The following is a 24,083-nucleotide window of genomic DNA, read 5'->3' as shown; positions in this document are numbered from 1 at the left end:
CAGTTTCAGAGAGGAGCTGTCCTCAGCCGACATGAGCAGCACCAAAAACAAACACCTCACTTTTAATATCATTCAGCAATCAATCATCGGCTATTGATCCCACTAAGGAAGCTAAAGTATAAACCTAAAATGACAGTTGAATGCTACATAAACTGAATTTGGTTTGGAAAATGGACAAGCAGTTGACTTTACAAGGACGGATTCAAAACAAACAAACTGTCTACATAGGTATAGTTTGTTTGTTTAATAAAGCTCAGCTTTCAACCAAAAAAAAATGTCAAAGATTTATTTACCCAAAACACTTTAGTAGAAATGTTACTTAAAGAATAATTGGATATAATATGATATAATACACTATAAACCAGGGGTGGGCAATTCCAGGCCTCGAGGGCCGGTGTGTCTGCATGATTTCCAGATAATCTTGCCCTACTCATGGCTGATTACCTGGTTCAGGTGTGTCCAGCCAATCAGAACATGCCAGAGCAGGGTATGCTGGAAAACATGCAGGACTGCGGCCCTCAGTGCCCACCTCTGCTATAAACAATACTCGATAGAGTTTCCTAACTTGTGAATTAAAACACTGCAGGATTTTCAAACTGATTTTACTGTCTAAATGCTTTTCTTACTTGATCCAATTACATTTAATTTTTTTCATTTTAACGTAAACTAAATTGTTTGGAAAACTCAAATGTAAATAGATTTTGTTGGGTGGCAAAAGATAAAGTCCAGACAGATTTAACTTTAAGGACTTTTAAGAGCAACTTGTGTTGCCCAATGTTAAACAAAAACACAAATAAAACATAACTTCAACTTTAAAAAATCAATTACTAAATATTTGCAGAGAAAGACTAAACATCCCCCTAAAACCGGCTAAATAAGCCATCCAGAAGCACAGGTAAAAAACATCCCAGAGTATTAAAGACATTCAAACCAAAAAAATTATTGAAGAAAAACAAGAAAGTAAAAAGAATGGATACTTTTAGAATCTCATTTTGTAATGTAAAGAATCCTTTTGAAAATTTATTGTAATTTCTTTATGTCTTTGCTGTTTTAAACTGGACAAGACCTGTATTGCTTATTGGAGTATGAAGTATTTGGAAAAGCTGATCTTAACATTTAATCTAGTAAGTAACTAAAAGGAATCCAGTACAAGAAAGCAAGGAGATGTAATATGAATGCAGTTTGGCTGCATTTTGCTGTCCTTTAAAGAGCTAAGTAATGACCGAGTTGGACTAGAATAATGAAACAGTTTTGCCCGCCAGAACACACATAGTTCCCTAAAAATCTTGTCTTGGAAAATAAATATTTATCTTTGTAAGTATATCTAGAAAACATTTTCTTGACCACTGAAGTGATATTGGTTGATTTAGAATTCACTACCCTTTTAACACACTATGCTTGCTTGTAAGAGACATAAAACTAGTCAGTGGCACTGGAGAGGACATCTAGAGGGCCATGCTGTTAAAGTAGAATTTTCTGTTTTGCTTTTATTTACTCTCCTGGATTGAACACCTTTAGGAAGTCCAACCTATCCTTTATTTAGAAACATACTAAAGGGATTTAAACGAAAATGAGATAATCTGTAAATCATTGTAACAGACGTGTAACATGCATATTTAGTAAAATGCACTTTCAAGTGTGGTTCAACTATGAACATCATTCCAACACGTTTCAGAAGGTTAACCTAATTATTCATTATTCAATTGTTCAACAACTAGTAACAAGTACAAAATTAGTTCTTTCAGTACAAATGTGTCATTTTAAACACTCTTGAAACTTCTTACAAATATAAAATGCGTCTTAGGATGGGACTGAAATTGTAAAATGTAAAACTACGAACCATCTTTAGTAGAATTGAAAAAAGAGATTTGTCACAATGCATATCTGAATCAATGCCTTCAGCCTAAAGTCATTGGGTTTTCTCTCCTACTCAAATCAGTGGGAAAATGTTTATTTTCCCAAAATGTCATCAGACAAGAGCCACATTCTATCACTTGTTGGGAATCACTTTAACACAGGATCTCTACAAATCTGATCAGTTCTGTTAATCACCTCCTTGCCCAATTGTGGCTTTCCTGAAATCCTACCTAATTAAGGAAGCGGTCTAGTCACCTTCTGTTTTTCACACAGAACAGGAGATTAGAATGTACAAAATCCAAATGCGCCGCCTCTATCCCAGGACAATCCCAGTTGTTCTAGTGGAAGTGAGGGCTCACTTAATCCTTTATCCCAAAGCCCAGCTCTTAATAAACAGGGTACATATAATCCACAACACAAAGGAACAAGGGTTTATGTCCTTATTGCTTTCTTCTTTTCCCCTACATTCACAATCCGCTCTATCCTGATAACACAGCTATCTGAGCTGTCCACGTCAAATTCAAGAAAATGAATAACTACTGATTCTACAGACAAATGTACAATGTCAGTAATTTATTAAACACATGCAAAGAAAATAAAATAGAATGTAAACGTATTCACATATCTGGAAAATAGCATATTGTGTCTCTCAATAAGCCAGCCAGTCATATGCAGTGAAAACCCTCAGGGGGTGGGGGGTGTTCAGCTGGAGATGATCTGTACATCATTAATTAAAGTAATCTTACAATGAAGAGAGAGGAGCTTTAATATTTGTTGTTTCAGAATTTTTCAAATATTATAAAGAAAAGCAAAATGTAGCTGACCATCACAACCTGTGTATGGTTTCTTGTACACACAGGTGTGGTTGATAGAAAACAGATGGTTACATCATGCTCAGTTGTTGTGATGAGTCATCTTAAAACAATACAGAGTCATCAAACACAGGAATTGCTCTTTCGCAGAGAAAATCTTTTTTGTTTTTGCAGGAGCTTGCTGAGCTCTCGAGGCCACCATTCTTTTACTCTGGTGATAATATAAGGCACAGTAATCAGAATTAAATCAAATTCATCAGTTAACACTGCAGGCTGAAACGACCCAATTCTGACTTTTTTTGCCCCTATGCAACCTGTATCTGATCTTTTCATGACAGTCTGAACGACACAGATCCAATCTTTTCAAATGCGACCCAGGCCACTTGGGTATGTGGTCCTGAATCCGATACGTATCCGATCTTTTGAAATGCGACCTCCGTCTGAACGGCCAGGCCACATGAATCCCACCCGTACGTCAATAGCTGCGTTTACATGGGCAAAAGTAATCGGAAAGAATGCCTGATCGGAAGGAAAATGCGTCATGTAAACGAGCCGTTCGGAATTGTCTGCCCCGATCAGACTCATTCGGATCAAAATTTCTTTCCGATCGAGATAGGTGGGTTATGCCGATTGTTGATCCAATCGTTGTGCATGGAAACGGTTCATTCTGATTGTGTGTCACTACTGCTCTTGTTTATGTCATGTATAGATGGTGTTTCGCTGAGAGAAAGCTTTGGACGCCCCGTGAATAGCGCCACTCTGCTCTCGCCCCGCTGGCTCTTCGCCTCTCTTACACCCCTCAGGAGGGAAATGCGAGGGAGGAGCACTTCATGCCCCCTAACGTCTGGACCCGGAGCTCCTGGCTCGGGTGCCAGTTTACCGAGTGAGCAGAGCAGCCGGATTTATTAATGTGTGTTTGAGGGGAGGGAGGGAGGATGCTTTGTTACGTGTGCGTTTTGTTGTTTTGTTATGTGTGGGAGAATTCAGACTGCGAGCCGTCCTGCCGCTCTGGGTTAGCGGCTGCAGGACTCAGGAGAACCGTGGCCAGCTCACACAGCGGCTTTGGGGCGGTGTGCGAACTTTTCAAAGCAGGAATGTCGCTCAGTCCTTAGAAACTGTTCAAACAATCACGTGGATTTGTGTTTCCAGTTGTGTCCAGACAAAATAAAGACTGATGTTATTCCCACACATTTACGTGCAGCCAAGATGCAGATTGCGTTGTTTCCCGCATGGTCCTGGATTTTGTGTCCATCAAGGCTTATGTTGTTAGCGCCTGTTAGCCTCTCCTAACCCTGGCTTCTTCCAGCTCCGTTCTTCCACAAAAAAGCACTGACCACACAGTCATTAAAAAAATAAAATGATGAGCGAACAGGCGCTTCATAATATTCACAACATTAATAAAAAGCACGTTTGGAAGATTGTCTCGTATTACGGAGCTGCTGCATAAATGTATTTGGCAGCTGTTTGTTTACAACGGGACCTATTTTCTCTTCCGGGATTTTTTAACACTACTGCACGTGCCCAAATGATTTATTCCAACTGAAAGTGTGAGCCATGTGAACGTTTGTTCTAATCGGAAAAAGGTTTTCTGTGCCCATGTGCACGGTTAAATTTTAAACCGACCATTGATCTGATCAAGATATTTTGCACATGTAACCGCGGCTATTGATACGCTACAAACGTCATAATTCTGCGTTGAAGTAGGCGGGAAGGAGAACATAAACATCAACCATGGCGGACGATGCTGCTGAGACCAGTCAGTGGAAGGGAAGCGAGGTCACCTATTGGATTAACATTTGAGGTGACAACTCTTTTCAGGCCAACTCAAGGGCTCTGATCGCAAACGGGCGTTTTTTGAATAAATTTCCAGCAAAATGGCCGAGGGTGGTGTTGAACCTTTCCCGCGATGAATTTTTTTCCTTTCCGACCGTGGTCAGAGGCGGGGGAGCCCTTCTCCAGGGCCGAAGGCGGATCCTCCTCCGGGGTTCACTGGTGTTCCACTTACCCTCAGATTCTCCAGAGAGGGTTAATAAAGAGTCAATAGTAGTTATTCTGGGGGAAACCTTCTTTTATTACCGTTCTCCTTCCTTTGTAACACACAACATGAATGCGCGCACCAGACACACTTCCGCTCTTTCTTATTACACACACAGTGGGTACAGACGATCCTGGCTCCAGTGCCTTCTTAAAATGAGAAGATATTCATTTTGTTGGCTCCTTTGTGAAAATAAATGTAATAATGCAAAAAGAGCTCCACTGTTGACAACACTGTTGTTGACATCCATTGCTGACGTTAGCTACTTCCACAAACAACGAGTGACGTCGTTCACCGTTGAGTACTCTTCTGCGCATGCGGGTCAATTCTGGGTCATTTCACGGTCACACAGGAGATCACAAAAGTTCGGATGTATTTGGAAATGTGAACAGCCTTGCAAAAAAATCTGATTTTTTCCAAAAATTGGGCATTAAGAGCATTAAGCCCTGCTGTGTGGTCCTAGCCAAACATCATGAAGTAATTCATTATGACACATTGACTGTATAAAGAACTGGACTGAGCAGCTGTGACATCACCAACAGAAAAGGCCTCATCTCCGGCTCCAGAAAAATGAAACCAATTCAGTTGCCATTTTTTCGTCACCATGTTGGAGCCAGACAAGATTAGTAAGCAGTGATTGATTCGATTCTGTCTGAGTCGATGCTTCTATGGCAACTACTGTCACATTTAGGAGTAAACTTGTTCAAAGTCCACACTCCTTCCACTGAAAGCGGCTCAGGAAGATCTGTCAATCAAACATCAAGGTTGGGGCCAGTGGGCATCACATGCTTTTACTGAGGCATCTGATTGGTCAGTTTGTAACTTGCGGTAAAGAAAAAAATCACTTTCCAGTACCCCTTTGAGAGACACCAAGAAGGCCACAGTCAAAGACCTTTCCTACACCCAAAGGTGGAGGTACATGACCCCCTCGTCCACTGGGGTGAACTCCAACACTTGGAGTTGAGCTCGTGGCTTGCGAGAAATCCCACAGCGGCCCGCCACTTCTTACCATGTGCATCTCCAGAATGGTAGAGAGTCCAACCCTTTTCCACGGACTGAAACATACAATAAATGTCCAGATGTATAAATGTCAAGTACTTTTATTCAAATGCAGATGCTGTCTTGGATGTTTGAAAGAGCAAAGCTGCTACCGCCTACTTGTGTTGTCACAGTGAATCCTGTCTAATACAAGGAGCTGTGGCTGAATCACACAGATCAGAACGAGATGGTTTCATTAGACTTCATTTACATCCTAAACAGACAAACATACCCAAAGTTTGTGTTGATAAGACGGATCCTAGGCTCTAAGGAGCCATAGAAATAGGAGAAATGGGTGCCAAACTCCACTTGATGAGCTGCATATGCAGTGCTGGCTCGTCTGTATCAGTGCAGCCATGTGCGCAAGCTCCTGTCCGTTCATTTTGCTATCCTGCATTCCTACATGCCACAGCACCCCAGGACATGGCCATATGCCACTGGCTTGGCATGCTGATCAACACCACTCCAGCCTTGCATGACAGCACCTACATACGCACACATTCACACACAATAGTTCTGACAGATGGGTAAAAAGGTGGGCCACGTCATGTGTGAAGCAAACAGAGAACAAGGGGGTGCTAGCGTTTATGGTGAAACAGACTGCAAGGAGAGACAGACATGAGTGTGCATGTAATTGAGTATGTGGTGCACTTGACCATGTTTGAAAAACACAAGCGAAGAATTGGCCAAAACGGCTAGAACTCCCCTCTTGAGACTGGATCAGACAAACAGAATGCTTAACAATGTCCTGCAAATGTGTGTGTGAATGTCTGCTCTCATTAAGCCAAACACCACAGGAATGGATTTTGTACATCCAATGTTGAGCATTAGTGCTTTAAAACTTATTCTTAAAGAAACACATGTTGACTGAAACAAAAACCTACTTCTCTATGCAGAGATGACTTCATATGGTAGAGATTATTGGTTGACGTGTGAACTTGACAGTTTCTGAGGCAAAATCAGCAACTGAATAAAGAGCTTCTCAAAAATTCTTCTCATTTCTTAAAATCTATTCACAGAAATGTGTGATTTCAAAAACTATTAATATTATTTCTCAAGTCAATCAAAATGCCCAAATGATGTAAGACAAAGTCCCACAGCCAAAAACAAAACAACAATACAAAAATTGCAGATATAAAGTTTTGTACCTTAACGCATTTCAAAGACTCATTCACATCATCTCATGTGAAAATATGTTTGGTAACAAATCATTTGTTTTTTCTTCTGGGATTTTTTTTCCAAAGACAAAAGAAGCAGCGATTGCAAATGAATGGGTAGATATTGAGGCTAAGTTGGAGAGGACTGAAAGTAAAAGTGGTGTTGAGTGATGAGCATAATCCTCTGGCCATGTAACAGAGATAAAGACACACTGAGGTTTTAGCTCCACACAGGAGATTGACCTCATTACTGGCAACAAGCTCACAGACCAACAGAAAAACACGCACACACACTAAAAGGTGCTGGAGAAAAATGTCAAAATATAAATGTGCTTGAACTTCTGCCTGTAAATGACTTATTCTACAATGCACACACACATGTGTGTGTGTGTGTCTGTGTGGTGAACCGAGACCAACCCAACCCTGATCAGAAGCAGAGAGAAGGGCTGGTGCCCCCTCCACACTACCATTCATCAAGAAAGTATGTTTGATCTCTCAACCACATCACATATGTGCCCTCCAATCAACCGCTGCTGCCTTCAAGGCCCCCTTTGGCCTGCGTGTTCGTGCCTACATTTGCACATACGTACACACGTACATGTGTAGACACACACAATGTTGCCCGCACAGAAACCGTTATGACTTTTCATTAAATTTCAAGACAGCTCATGTGTAGGGACATTGCCAGTGCTACTTCTTTCAAAGTGTATTTGGCAAGTGCGTGCACACTGGCATGCATATACGTACACACACATGTGAGAAAAGAGAGCAACAATGAGAGACTGCAGAGCTTTCTAACCTCTGTAATGCGGATTCTAACTGCTGCCAAGGGAGGGTGAAACCTAAAAGGGCTGCATAACACTTCATAACTCTGATTTAAATGAAACAACTACAACTCTAAAGCCATTAGTGGGGAACATACATACATACACACACACGTAAATACACTCTTTGTTTCTTAAGAAGTTGGCGGGGTGACCAGGGTCATTAGGTTTATTTTCATTGGCAGAGAAGCAACTGTGTCAGCCATGATGTGCAGCGACACTCAGGGTTGTCAGAATAAACAAATTTGATTGTGAGGCATGATTCTCCACCTTAATGGACGGCTTCAATGAAAGTAGAGTTTGAAGAAAAAATGTTTTCTTTCAACTGTCAATACAAGCAAAACTGTAAATAGAACACAAAATATGTGATGTCAGGCTTGTCAGACGCTGTTCCCAATGATGTACCAGTGAGCCACACCACACTGTAGCAGTCTGACAACACAAATGGAAAAACTAACCCTATCTATGGAAAGTTGGCAGTCTCATAAATGGAGTGGCAAATAAAAACATGAAAGCTGAATATCTGCAAGTGACCCAAAGAAAAAAGTGCTTGTTTAAATGCAAAAATATTGCATTTCTGTCCATAATGTCATGTGGTGAAATAAGAAACTCAGAATTGTGCTTAAATATCGAGCTCCTTCATCTTTAAACTCAGTGGAAGAAAACAAAAAAAACATTATCAGTGTGGAACCCAATGTTTATTTAAATAGCAATTTTCGTATGTAACATAACACTAAGTGCAATACACCAAAACATAACAATATGAAAAAAAATACAACGATATAACAACCCCCCCCCCCCCCACACACACACACACACACAACCCCAAACGCCTTTCACACCTCCCACCCCCTTAACTGATGGAGATGAACATTGGGAAACAGGCTACACAGGTTTTTTTAGGGTATTTTACAGCTATACTAGATGTGAATGATTTACGTCCAAAAGACTGAACGTATAGCTATAATCCAGGATAATCCACGGTGACATGATGGACTAAAGGAATGTTATACAGTGCTCCAATTGTGTTAAGCATTTCTTGTTTTGTCTACTTTAAAAAAATACATTGAAGTGTTTTTGCCAATTTGTATGTTGCCAATAGATCATAAATTCAGATTTGTTAACCTTGGCACAAACTCAATTTTGTGATGCTGTCAGAACAAGATCTACTATTCGCCCAAACAGAGCTAAAATGATCATGTTCATAGTGAAAAACACAAGAAAAACACAAAAACACACCTTTTCATAAATGCATGTATTATATCAGATGGGGGAAAAATGTAAACCGGTTCCATGTATCCCTGTTCACAACCCATCAGTCTGAAGAGTGTAAGCATCACACACACTCAGTGACATTTGTGCCTGCGGTGTCAGACCAATGTCCTAGTAGAGATTGGACTGGTGTTCCAGCTTAGCAAGCCCACAGCAGATGTCCAATCATCCTAATATAACAGCAGGAAAAGAACAACACCGCAGCTAAGGCCTCAGATTAAAACTAGCTGCATCCCAGAGGATAAAACACAACAGCACTGCAGCAAACTAATGCGAGCAAGATGAGGTGAGATTTAGTCATGTTTTGTAATGCATCAACTTATCCTCTTCCTCTTTGTGGGGGAGTTTAGTGTGCTGGGGTTTGTTTAGTCTATGGCATTCCATTACACAAAACCAGATTTTCAAGATTAAAGTAACCAAAAACTGCACAGGGTATTTGGGATTAACATTGCAATTTAATAATATCCAAGGTTAATTTCTTTTTGGGCATGCAACCAGAAGCAAACCCATTAATGTGTTATGTCAAGTGGTTGACTTGAGAAAGCCTTGGTACTCACAAGTGGGATTTAAAAGAGATGGGCCTGGGAGAGAGAGAACTGACCAGCTCCTGCTGTCATTCATAGTAAACACCTGCCCCCCCATGATAATTATTCTCTGCAATTATCGTCCTCAGAGTTTCAGGATATTTTCCGGCCGCTTCTGAGTCAGCTGATGCTTTTTCTCCATGCAGGGGCACAAACTTTGGTTGGTAGCGATTCAGGAACTGTTGGAAATAGCTGTGAAATATTCCTAAGTAGCTGACAAGGAAGCCGATGGCCCGGCACGCTCTTCCTCTCTGCTCCCCTCCTCCCCCGCAGCACCTTCCTCGGATGCAAAAGTCTCATGCAAGCGTCTTGAGCTGAGTTTTTGTTATGAACTGGAGAAGTCACGAGACTGAAAATAAATCTGCGAATACGTGGGGGAACACTTTAACATTTAATAATCCACAAATAAAAGTAATTTGTGTCTGTTGCTCCAACCAAGCCCTTCCTATAATGCAAGATGGTGTGATAACTGTGACCCACTCACTTTGATGCTCCAAAGGAAAACAGGTAAAAATCAAGAAGCCTTTAAAACCATAAATGCCTCAATCATCTGTCCTGTCCCGTTAAGTAGAAACAACATCTGAGTGCTTCTCTAACGCTCTGTTTTAATATTTAAAAAAAAAATGGATGTATGGCAGAGAAGAAATGTTTAAAGCTGGCAAAGTTTCATTTTGTCAGGTAACTGGGGGTGTACGACCCAAAAATGCAGGAGACCAGGTTTGGTGGTGGAAACCCATGGAGCAACAAAAAGAACCGATCAGAGTAGACGACCTGACCAGAAAGAACTGAAAACCAGACACTTAAATAGACTGACGGTAAATAACTGAAATGAAGGCAACTGTGACTCATGACAAACATGAAACTGGTGTGACTGAGGGACAATTCAAAACAGAACATGACCAAAAACCGAACCAAGGTCCACAATCCTCACACATTTTACTACAATAAAAGTAAGCTCTTTTTTAGTATCTTCAATCGTAACCAGATTTTATTTATTTACAGTGCAAAATAAAACTAGTGCAGTGGATCCTAAGCACTTGGAAGAATTTGACACCAGCAATAAATCTGTAAGAAATGTCATTCTTGGAAGAGATGTCGCTCAATGGACAATATAATAGCATAAAGTCCTCTTTAAAATGTCTCTTCTATGTTAGAGATAAACACCCTGGCACAAAGTAAAATAGCTGAAACTGCACAGACACACATTTTACACATTCTGCACGGAGCACATTTACATGCAGTAACAAACAAAACATTGATCACAAGCTTTTTTTTTAGAACAAAAACATTCCAGCCCCACTGCTGTTTGGAGGTACATATTTGAATTTAAAAAGAATAATTGTGCAACAGAATAAGTGACCTTTTCTGTTTTTCTTCAATGAAATATTTACATTTACCTTCAGATTGTAAAAGTCTTATTTATATAAAAATAACTTTCCAGAAACTATTTCAACAGGATTGTGGTCATAACTTCTTGTTAATGATAATAATGATTTAGAAATTACTATAACAAGCATTAAAAATCTTTTTAAAAGTCAACAATCATACAAATCTTGGTTAACAGTGAATATGCTTTTTCCTCTACTTCCAAATGTCTCGGTGGTCTTAGGCCTTCTCCCACTTCACAATAGGTAGTAAAAATAAAAAAAAAATAAAAAAATTAGAGACCTTATATAGTTTTTTGCTCACAATCAACACATTAGAACAAAAAAAGCTTTAATTTTTGGAAACATTGTTCTAGTTTCGTTTTCAGTATCTGTAAGGGAATTTGTTATATTCCTTTTATTTAGTTTAATAACTTCTTAACAATGTCAGGAAAACATTTGAACATAAAAGTGGACTTCTCATGATGGATTTTAAAGAGACCTGGCAACAGTTTTACACAAACTAACAGGCCACTGTATTCACACCTGTCCAACTGCTCATTAACGGAAATTTCTGATCAGCCAATCACATGGCAGCAACTAAATGCATTTATGTAGACTAGGGCTGTCAATAACAATTATTTCAATAGTTTATTAGTTAATGATTATTTTTTATGCTTTTTTTTTCTTTTACAAAAGGTGATTGTGCAGTCCGTGGAAGTTCGTGTCATGTTTGGTTCTGCTAATGCATGGCGTATGGTGCATTCACAGAAATTTAAATTTTACACGTACAGTTCATCAATTTCAATTTCACCTAATAGAAGATAAAAAGTCTAAGGTCCCAAATAGGCCATATGCAAACCATAATTGGCTTGCAAGCTATAGGGTTCCTGATCCGTGCACTAAACTATTGTCTAAACTTCCCATGGAAATAGTGGGCAAAAAATATTTTTATGAACATGAGTTTTACTGTATTGCAATTAGTGAACAGTAAAATATTCGACAATAATTTTGCAAAAGTGACTTAGGTGGTCTCCAGGCTGCAGCACCCCAATCATGTCTTTAAGTCCATCCTCTTCAAGCATTGACAGAAGTCTCATTCCTTCCAGAAACACGTTAAGGATGTTCTGTGTGAGTGTTGCAGCCATCCCTTATGTTCACTGGCTCCTCCCCAGGCTGCAGTCGATGGCGAATACCAGAAATTCAGGCTTCTGCATCCGGAATATCTGTGATCGTGTGACGCTACGCAAGTTTTTAAGACCGGTCACGAGCTCTACATACAAATGGGGCGTTCATTGATCGTGTAGTGACAGTTCAACCGGTCTAACTGTTTCACGCTGAATCGCAGCGACGCAGCCCTGTGACCAATCGGGGACTCAGATTTGGTAGTGATATGTGGGTGCCGTCCAATTTAAAACACAGAAGTACCAGCCGTTGGGAAGATGATCATGAAGGACACATTAATAATTGCAGTTTGTGTTAATATGACACCAAGACAAACATTTATAGAAACAGAGCTGTTAAACAAAATGCCTGTAGATTTGCAGGATTTGCACCACTTTGACTTTGGGCACCGTGCCTCTTCCTATTGTAGATGGCGGACGAGCGCTAAGAGCCAGTTAATACACAAAAGAGAAGAATCTTCTCCCTGTCGCTACCTGCGTGTGCGCTCCTTGTCCGATGTGAACAAAACCGGCTGGCAGGGCATTCATAAAACCCGAATGAGAAAAACAAAACAAAAAAATACATATACATATAAAGTACAGACCAAAAGTTTGGACACACCTTCATTTGAATGAGAAAGCGTTTCCAAACTTTTGGTCTGTACTGTGTACATATATATATATGTAAAACGAGGCGTTGACAATACCAACTTAGTAAGCAAGTGTTGTTGTTTTGACCTTTCGTTTTCCCCCTAAAAAATCACATTTTTACAAGTTTGAAACAGAAAATAGTGGCAGCAGCTCTTTACCTTCAATTTAAATAATGGCAATGTTTTCACATTACCAGCTGTAGTTAATGTATAAATAGAGTAGTAGTGTCGTAGTAGTACTAAACCGCACAAACCACTCTTTTTTAAAACTCTTAGGCCTTTCCAACTGACAATTGCGTCTTCTGCAAAGCCAACAGCTTTGAGCTGACAGCTAGAGAAAAACATTATCACCTCCTCCTCCTTGTGCTCGGTCTCTGACCTTCTGAGCGAAAGGATCATTCCTCCGTCTGGCACAGTTTGCTAAAGACACAGGATTTATGAAGGGGAAATTGCAACAACAAATGGGCAGAGTTGAAGAAAAAAGCCCCTCCCCGGGGCAGAAATAGGAAAGGATGAAGAGAGGCAAGGACAATAGCACATATCTGACATAGACATGCAACTGATGGATTTGACCTCCTGTTGAACTCTAATTGTCTGTAGAAGGCAGTGGAGTCTATGATGAGAAAGCCTCTTACCCCCAACAAATAGGTAATGAGTGGTAATGAGAGACAATGAGTAAGAGAGGCAAAGAGAGGGGAGGGGAAAAATGCAGATAATGCAAGCCAGACATAGACGAAGAAATGATAGAAAAGCAGAGCGGGAAAAAGAGCGAGAGCTGCAGTAATGCTGAGAGGGAGCCGGGCTGCTCAGCGAACATCGAGGAGCTGGGAGAAACACTGTCCACTGTCCCTCGTATGTGGCCACTGATAGTACTTTCCATTCTCGCTGACTCTTTAAGGGGATCTGCTTTGTGGAAATGTGTGTGTGTGTGTGTGTGTGTGTGTGTGTGTGTGTGTGTGTGCAGGCCTTGCTCAGGCTGCTGATTCCCCTGATTGTAAGCTGGCGCCCTGCTGGCGAGCCTTCATGCACTGAAATTAAATCCACTCTGCTCCATTATAAATTATAACGCTTTACAAACAACACCCCCACCAGAGAATCCAAAACAGCACGAGAGAAAACGACAAACAGAATGGATGGTTGCAGAAAAAAAGGAGGGGTAAATGAGGACATAAAAAAGCACTTTTAAAAAAAAAACACAGGCCAGAATAATGTGTCACAGCTGCTGAGATGGTCGTTTTTTTACTTTGCTAGCTTCAGAACCAAAGTGGATGTAGGATGTTAGAATCCTGCTACACATCTGTAAAATCAAATGGGTGGAAATAAATTAAAAAAAGGAAAAAAACAAAAGAAAAAAGTACTTCCTGGATCACAAGCAATGTTTCCTTTCCAACAGGAGAACCAGGTAAAGCCTTACGAAACCGCTGAACAGGTTATACATTTATAATAGGGAAAACTACATTAATTAATAGCATGATAAAACAATAGTATCATGTTTAATGCTGTGTGGGGAGGTGTGCTCCAATGATATATTTGGGTTGCCTCATAAACTCACACATAAACTCTCACTTTTGTGAGAGGAGGTCTGCCCCTGTAAAAACCATCTGCAGATCCCACTAAATATTAAATATAAAAACGAAATTGAGCAATTTGAACTACAGCAACTGCGTGATACTATCATACAAACATGTTTCTTTCTTGAAGGTACTGACATAAAAGAGAGAAAGAAAACATTAGTAGAAAGAGGGTGAAAAGGAAGAAGGATTAAAAGGTGCAACGCACAAAAAGTATTGGACAGAAAGAGAGTAAACTTAAAAATAACTGCTAAAGTAGCTTGAGTCTTTTTTTAAAAATGTCTTGAAGAACTGTCAACAAAAGGGAGCATTTTTATGCACACCTACACACAACTTAACATTCAAATATGCATGCAAACACAATAAGCAGACACATAACCACAGTCTACACGCAAACAAATTTATGCAGCTCCACAGGCACAACTGTTGACAACATATACACGCTATCTCTGGATCAGATACTGTACATAGGGTTAATGCAGCAGCCATGTGCGCTCAGGTGAGTGTATGTACTAGAACCCAAAACTGTGAAATGGGAACCCTTTGTAGAAAACCCATGGCCCGTGGAAGCAAAGGCAGCCAGGGCACCCCGGATCCTCCAGGACAAACAGTCCTCGAACCTCCACCCCCAGATACCAGCCATCTAGAGCCAGGAATGGACGGACCATCACCCAAAGCTCCACTGCAAGAGACAAAAAGGGCACAGAGGCATGACCCCCAGCCGAGGGTCCAGTCAACGGCCCTACACCACCTTTCTAAATGTAGGACTTTATCCACCAATGGCATCTGCTTTAGATTAACCCTTTTAACCAGAGCTTTAGCTCTAGTGTTGATGTTCTTTGAATTCCTTTCAAACGTTTGCGTAATTTACGTAACTCCAACAGATTCTGAAGTTTCAAAAAGCAGCTGATGTACAACACCTTACAGTAGTGAAGTGCTCAACCAATGTAAATCAACTGATTCAGCACTTTGATAGTAAAGTGCTGCACACAGAGCAAAGTGGATTTTATCTGCGTCAGAATCCGTTGGATTTACGGCAATTGTGTAAAAGGTCAAAGAGTTCCTGTAGGTCAAAGAGCGCGTGTCATTTTGCCTTTGCCGGCAGCAGCCCTGGTGTTAAAGGGTTAAACAGCACAACTGTCTGCACTCAAACCTTTCCAAATGCTTGCAGTTTAGACAACCTGAAGGAACTTTTATTTTTCACAACTTGTGAAAGTATTCTAACTGAAGTTTTCCTTTATTTATAAAGCAACTGAAAACATCATTTTAGGGAAAACAACAGAGCTTTTTCTCCACAAGACAACATGGCAGACACTTTTAACCTGTCCTCTGAGGCCCATCAGACCATCAGCTTGTTCCAAAACGGGTGTAGTCCTCATGCTTCATGCTGATTATGTGTTTAATTAACAGTTAAATATTTGTACCCAACTGTTAAGGCCATCGACTGTATACTAGAACTGGACTGAATGGGTGTGATGTCACCCATAGATAATGACCTGCTTCCACTTCCACAAAAATACGGTAAGTCAATTCGGTCACTATTTTGTCACGATACGGCCATCGCTGTCGTTGATCCAAGACAACATGCTTTTTTTGAGGCATCTGAATGGTCAGTTTATAAATGGAATAACTTAAATAAAAAATAGGATTTTTAAGAACATGTTAAAAAAGTTTCAGAACAAGAATGGCTATTCTGACTGAGTAACAGCAATTTATTTCTCAATAGAAGTCTATGGGATTGCAGCTTCTTGAGACAGGCAGGTACTTCCTATTCGGAACGTGAGGGGGGAAGGGGGTTACTCAGTCCAGTTCTCTTATACAGTCAATATTTGCAACTTCTTTGAGGGACAACAAGCCTATTCTTAGTCCCAGCAGTGGTTACTGTCATGCGCGGCCTGCACTGTCTATCAATCCAACTAAGTCTGTGACGGCATCAAGCAACACTTAACCTCGTTTCAATAGAATTGGAACAAAAAGGACAAATCGCTGACGCACAACGCAGCTGTCATTTTAGCCGTCACCATCAACTACAATGAAAAACAGCAGCACAAATCATTATTGACAGATTAATATACTGGATAAAGCTGCTCAGATAAAAAATAGGTTTTCATGAGTGACATAATTGTCAAGCTTTGAATGTTAAACGTTTGATAGTTTTCTGTCGGTTCCTTGAAAGAAAACTCATGATTACTGCATTTCCCTTTACCTCTCACTTCAAAAAAAAGCTATGGTAAGAAAAATGGAATGAGAAGTCTTTGTGACACAGGCAACAACAGAATCCATTTTGGCAGCCCATGCTGAGGTAGTGGTTCGCCAGGACGACAGCCTCCCACAGGTTGAAGAAACAAAAGGCTGAACAAACAGATGTAAGTTTGATCGTTGATGCACGATCAACCAAAGGTCAGGGGTGTTCTGCTTTACCTGAATGAAAACAAGAGCTCAGAAGTCAGCAGGAGCCAGCACCAGAACATCTTAAATAAGAAAACATCAAGTGTTACTGCTGAGTGAAAAAACTGTGGTGAGGGATACAATTAGAGGCAGGCTGCGTTCACAAGCATTGTAAAGTACCGCCCGTGTTTTCAAAGACTCTGTTCTGGTGATTATCTGAAGACAGGATGAATTTGTTTCTTCAAATATATGAACAGATTTTTCTGCAACTATAACATAAAACAGCAATTTCTCAGTGGAAAAGCATTTAAATGTGCAACATGGGATGACTAATGATCGGCCAATCAGGGCTATGGGCGGGATCAATGATGCTGTCAAAGTGTTGTCAAGTTTTTTTAAAGATGTATTGGTCTGCAGTGAGTGGTTGGGAAAATTCCAAAGCACCCTTGAAAATTGGTAACATAATGTCAGATAATGAAATCATAGATACAATTATAAAAAAATTAAATAAAAAAGCCAAATGCTGTCCTTTCTAGAATTGACTATATATGCACATGATGATTAAAGGCCCTGACATATATTAAGTTACAATGTAATCAGCAGTTTTTAATTTGAAAATAAATTCTGAACTGACCTGCTGATTATTCTGGTTATTTTTCATATTCAGCTAAAAAATTTACACGATCAATGTTTACTTTAAAACTGTTGGGGCACACTTTCACTGTAAGCTTTATTAAGCAAATGCTTCACCAACAATTTTATAAAAGACTGCAGTTGGAAAAAAAGTCCAAATGTCGGTCTTCGTGTTGGAAACCCTTGCTTGTGACAAATGACTTAACAAGACCTCAAATTCAGCCCCCCCCCCAGGATTTCACAATCTACTGATTGCAGCAATTCCCCAAAATGTCACCAAATAAAAGAGTTTAAATTTCACTATTTAACACAGCCATTTTTGTGTGAAATTTACTAAGCACATTGTTTTTACATAACTCTTCAGGTGTTCGGTCACTATGCTGCTAGCGCTAACATGTCAGTAGTATGGGGTTGTCGGAGCCTGTCCTGGCTACCGTTGGGCAAAGGTGGGGTACACCCTGGACAGGTCGCTAGACTATCACAGGTCACACAATCACTCCCACACACACACACACGTACGTCACCACAACTAATCATCGCAAAACCTTTAAAACATACATCTTATAAAAACTATTTCAATTGTGAACATTTCAGTTTAAACTGCTGCATGAGGTTCATTTGCAAAGCTTAATTTAAAAACTACTGATAATCTAAAGCAGAGATGATGCCTCACTGAGATTACGGTAAATAAAAATAGTATAAAAAGATGCATTCAAAATAAATGTGGAAAAATAGACAAATCCTGGATTAATTTTACTTTAACCCCATTTCTTTCTTTCATTGACAGACCTCACGTTGGTCTTAAACCACTGGGACAGTAGAAAATTTTTTAGTTTGCTTTAAAGTGTATCACATGAGTGCCCTTTTGAGAAAAACATGCTAAACATATTCGAGAAAAAAATAAAGCAAATTTTTGAATGGTATGAGCCGATTAGTCCCATAAATATTCAAATAAATTCTTGAATGTTAGAATAAGAAAGACTGAGTATTACTTGGTCAGTATTAGCATATTGGGAGAAGGTTTTATGTTTTCACTTTCAATATCTTTATAAAATAAAAAGCCAATATGTGTCTATCTAAACTGAAGTAGGTTACTGGGCTTTTCCATGTTACTCAGTAACATGGAGATGCCAACACGTTCTCTTCCTAAACTTCCCTCAGAATATGATGTAAAATGCAAATGTAAGGAACAAATGGGGTCTATTAAAAAAGGACTACATTGTTACAACTTCACAATCTTAGTATATCTGCAGCAGCAACAAGATGTAGAAAAGAAATTCACAACCTTTCCGGAACAATATATCATCCAACTTAAAAAACAAAAAAATGACTTTTGTCCAAGCACCTGGTTTGTTTTCCCCTCTCAGCCAGTTGCAATGCGATGGGGCTTGAGCAAACAAAACATTAAAGGTCAGTTAAGCAATCCTCTCATCTCCAGGAATTTGCTGTCACTTTTCCTGAGGCACACAACATCTGCAAACACCTGATAGGCCTGAGCAGCGGCCTTCAGCTCTCACTGCCCGGGTTAAATTGTTACCACCTTTCTCTAATCCTGACTCTGTCAATTAACTGTATGGCCGAGCACTTCAAAGTCCTCGACGGCCAAAGGGTTTAACCCTGACGCTCCTGGAGATTTGTTTTTGATTTAGCGGAGATCCCTCCCAGACACTTTCATCTTTGGCCCTTACTCCCTCTTCCGTCTAAATCCCATTGGGCCAAGACAAGGGCAGAGTGACTGGCAACTAATTTAGGCAAATTCAGTGTGATATTTGAAGGCTAATTGTTAAGTTTCCTCCCGGTTATTAATACGGGCAGATGTGTGAAACATAATCTGGAAAAAAAACAAAAATAACCTGGTGTGAAAGAGCAAACACTCGCATTTAATAGGAAAGAAAACATCAAACCATCAGCCATGCTAAAGAGGTTAGAACACGGGATTTAAAATTAGGATCTGTGCATTAAATGTCTTTGTCCATCATTGTCCTAAAGAGATAACAGCTTCTGATGGAACACCCCCCCTTTTAAGGGCACATCAGAGTTAACAGTTCCTAAAGTTTATTTGAAGCTAATGCATCTGCACAACACTCAACACCTTTTCCTTCATTAGCTAAGGAAAAAAAAATCAGAGCAAAAACGGATGGCAGTCATGTGTTTAGTAATCTAAAGAAAAATCCTTTTTAAAAGTCTGTAGGTTCCTATGCTTATTAAAATGTTTATATTACTATAAAACAAAATCAAGCCTGTAAAAAAAAATTAAGTTGGCTCAAGTTAGTGACACCTACTTATTACCTAATATCTGATACTGGGACAAAACAAGTTTTTGCTGTTTTCCTTTGCTCAGTAAAGTCAAAGGAATCACTTCTTTTCTGAGAGACTTGAGCTGAGATGTTAACTATAACTAAAGATCAACCAAATCCAGCTGACTATTGTTTATTACCAACTATTTTGATGGAATCTACTTGGATAAATGAGAATTTACAATGAAAGAATGTGTAAGGTTTTAGAACAATCTCTGGTAGGCCTATTCATCTTTTTCCGCACATGCTCCATTAATCTTCTAAGCAGTTAAGATTGAACTCTGACAGTAAAAAATCTCTACTTTAAATCAGAAGGATGTGATTACAGACAGAAGTTTGATTCATTTAAATGTTAAACAGCGTGGCATAAATTACATTAGCCAGGCTTTACCACCTTTCCAGGCTCCAGCGGAGCAGCAGTGTGTGTGTGTGTGTGCGTGTGTGTCTGTTGGCAGTTGTGGGCAGTGCCAGCCTGTTCCATCCCACTCCCTTCAGCACTGTCAACCTTTACTGTGCGTATGTCAGAGGTGGTAAATAACCTTGTGTATGTGTGTGTTAGGGGTAATAGTGTGTAAAGAGTGAGTTCTCCATGCATTCTGCTCTTTCTCTTGTCTTCTATCCCCCCCAACAGTCTTCCCTGCAGGGCCTCAGCAGGAACTGGAGCAAATGTATTTAGAAATTAAGACTGGGAAATGGCCTAAGGGGTGTGTGTGTGTGGGGTGTGTGTTTGTACGCTTTCATTGAGCTGTGCTGCTCTTTTGCGGTGCGCCAGCTCCAGCCAGCTGCCCCAGGATGTGGCTTGTCACTTCACATAGCTACTGATGGGCCATACAAGTGTCAAGAAAGGTGAAGATGGAGACAACCGCTTCGCAAACACAAAAACACACAAGTGAAAGAGGTGAGCAAAACCCACAGTGCCTGTGCAGTAAAGATTAACCTCCTCTTGGCCCAAGCCATTCATACGTCAGGTTTAAGGAAAAAGATAAAAAACCTTACAGATGTCATCAAATTGGTCTAAATTGGAAATCAACCAAATAAAATCTATAGCCTGCTTACCGTTAACGTCAATTATTTAGTGATGCAGAATTAGTGTTAACGATACACAAAAAACCTAGAGTTGGAACAGAAGGCACAGGTGTTTCTGATCAGGTCTAAGTCTCTGCCGATAACAGAGAAAGCTGGCTGAAGTGACCACATGGGTTGAAGTCCATCTGTGTCTCATTTACACAATCAATGTCAATGCACACATTTATCAGAACATGGAATCCCACAGCCCCTCTTCTACTCTTTCTTTTTCTCTTGAGCATATTCTCACTTTTTTCTGTTATTGTAAGTAAGCAGTTACATTCAATACATGCATAACATGCCTCAGCGTTCCAGTTGAAACATGAAGCAAGGATGATGTCAAAAGAACCATCACAGTAGGGCTCAGGCTTACAGCACCTACACGACTCACCACTTTATTTTTATTTTCATCTAATTGAGGGATCTCAAGAGATTTTTCACGTTTCAGACAAGGGTTTGCTTTTTTAGGTTAAAAGGTGTGTGGAAAGTGTAGCTCTTAAGAAATACACACAAATAAACACATTTCAGTGCTCAAACAATTAAGCCATCGGTCAGCACAGGCTTAACCTATCAGCACCTCTGATGTCTCATCAGTCATTTGAGACTAGATTTCAGAGCACAATCACAGCGTTGACACTGTAAACAAAGAATATATGACATTCCATCATTGCGAGAGACTTTGGACATGTCAGCATCATCACATGTACAAATAAAGTCAGTTTCCCTCATATCTTTCTCAAAACAGAGCACCACTCTGTACCCTAACCAGTTGGAACTTATCTTTCATCACATGAAAAATGTACAATTTTGGGAAGTCAGTGGCAGGGACTAACCTGTCATTATTGACTGTTTGGAGGCTCAGTATCAACATTACTCTTGTGCCACCTCACTTTATTTACAGACGAGTGGTCTGTTCTTCGATTAATCAATGTCACAGAACATTTCCCACAAAAGAAAAAGCAAACAATTGGGCCAAGGGTTCACGTCTGTGCTAGAAACTGGTCTAAAGACTTAACTTGTGGCAAATTGTAGCTCATTGGTCTTGATGAACCAAAGAATGCAAACTTCTGATTTGCTGTCATGTATTTATACTCATTTTGAACTGGATCTATGCAGACTTGGGGCCTGACAAAACAAGACGGGGACCATATTGTTTAAAGAAATATTTTGTATTTTACAGTTTCTGACATTTTTAGTAAAGTGCAAAAAAATAAAGAAATAAAAAGAGGTTCGAATTACTCAACTTGTAACGGTAAAAACTGCCAAGGTTATAAAACCAACCTCTGATGTGAAGACAGCTGACTCTAATGAGTGATTCCTGCCTAACATCAGTGTTCGGTCAGGTAAACTATAAGAACCTGATCTTGGATCAACTATATACACTCATCAAGTCCCTAACCCCTGTTTGAGATACGCAGTCAGAAGGCTTGAGAGTGGCCCACAGATCCTGATGTAATTACACACTTTGCCTCTTCCTGGTCAACATACCATTCTGTCCCAATTCCCTGCTGTTTAGAAATCAGGGCTATGCCAGTGACAAGTAACAGTACACATGCCCCAGTTAACCTTTGATGTGAACGTGCTCTTTTCTAAGGGAATGATATGGAGGCCAAAACCACGAGGGGCTACAAAATATCCATGCAAACTGTACAGCTTCAAAGTCTCGTCTCTAATTTGAACCTTTTGTGCCACTTAAAAAGCCCATGGACTAATTTGACTCTGGCATGTAACAACCGTTTGGAGGAATGTTTGTCTGTTGAGTGTGTCTGTGTGAGTGTGTGTGACCACAGGACTACCTGCTTTGATCATGGCACTGGAAGATTATGACAGCACACATGCACACAGCAGATGAGGAGATTAATCTAAACTATATGCCCCACCGTGTCTCCTTCAGCACAGAGAGCATTTGTTGAGGGCATGTCATGACTAATCGTCTGATTAAAAAAATAAATCTTTTACTAAGTCTACCACTCCTTCCAGATCACACCTTCGTATAAAGGTGGGATATTTTTTAGCCTTTTCTATGACCTGGTACTAACAAAGCCAAGGAAAGCATCCCTGTTACATGGGAAAAGTATTTGTAAAGTTTTGGAAAATTTGATAAATCAAAGATATCTAAATTATGTTTCCCTCTTCAAAATGATTGAAGTCAGTTCTGACAAGTTTTTTTTTCTTATTTCCAGCACAGCTTCAGTCAATGCCTTGAGTACTGACAAACTGCTGTAAATAATGATGTTCATATATAAAAAGTTACCGGTTTTGAAGAGGGTCTTGAGTCATGTTTATTTGTTTTACCTGACCTCCTAAATTTTAAACGTTACTTAACCTGCTTGATGACGTTCTTAAGGTGCTTACACACCAACCCACGTTCAAGTGGCCACTTTCAATTAAAAGTCTTTGCAAACGCACACAGACCAGAGTTTAGGGCTTCCGCATCAAGAACGCTCGTGAAAGCCCATCACTGCGCAAATTTTTTAAGCCGGTCACAGGCTCTACATATAAATTGGGTGTTCATGGATTGTGTGCAGAAAGTTCAACCGGTTGAACTTGTTGAAGCTGTGTCACAGCAGTGTGGCACCGCGATCAATCTGGGACTCGAATTTGGTAGTGACGTGTACGTCCAGACCTTTTAAAAAAAACTGAAGTACCAACCGATGAAAAAATGATCATAGAGGAGTTATTCATAAGTGCATTTTGTGCCTGGCAGGATTAATATGACGCCATGATGAACATTTACAGGATTTGCACCGCTATGATATTTCACATCAGGTTTCATCCTACTGTAGGTGGCGGACAAGCGCTAGTAAACAGTACAAAAACAAAATAGGAAGAATCCCCCTCCCTGCCTCTCCCTCCATGTCCAGTGTGAACACGACCGGCAGAATGTGCATTCATTAAGCTGCATTCACACCGGACGGGGCGTCAGTTTCAATATGAAGTTAATGTACAGATGCAGTCTGATGTCAGGCATGGTGCGTCAGTTCGGCAGCAGTGTGATTTGAGCGTCGCAGCACAATTTGGGCATTAGACGAGGAATGTCAGGATTTCAAAAATCTGAACTTGACATGGTTGACACAGGACTTCAACCAATCAGGGACTCAGCTTTATGACGTGATGTTTTAAATGTCTCGATAAGAGGGTATAGTACAAATCCAACATGGCTCATCCATGCAAGAGTTCTCGTCCTAAACCTCCATCCATTTTCTTAACCCAGTGGGGCCGCGGGGTTACCGGAGACTATCCGGGCTACTGTTGGGCCTGGACAGGTACCTTCAAAATAGTCTTCTATATAATGTAACATTGCAATTGGGAATTATTTTGCTGACATTCTTTTAAGGTTAGTTGTCATTTGTATTATTCAAGGGACAAAGCA

General features: G+C 40.1%; 1 protein-coding gene across 3 annotated transcripts in view; it reads right to left on the bottom strand.

Moving 5' to 3' along the window:
* bcas3 (BCAS3, microtubule associated cell migration factor) overlaps positions 1-24,083 on the bottom strand; it is a 335,065-nt gene that overhangs the window by 147,169 nt on the left and 163,813 nt on the right. The window lies entirely within an intron of this gene.

Source organism: Oryzias latipes, chromosome 13, assembly GCF_002234675.1.
Source record: "Oryzias latipes chromosome 13, ASM223467v1".
Classification (NCBI taxonomy): domain Eukaryota; kingdom Metazoa; phylum Chordata; class Actinopteri; order Beloniformes; family Adrianichthyidae; genus Oryzias; species Oryzias latipes.
Note: the sequence above shows the minus strand (reverse complement) of the source record. Positions and strands in the feature narration are given on the sequence as shown.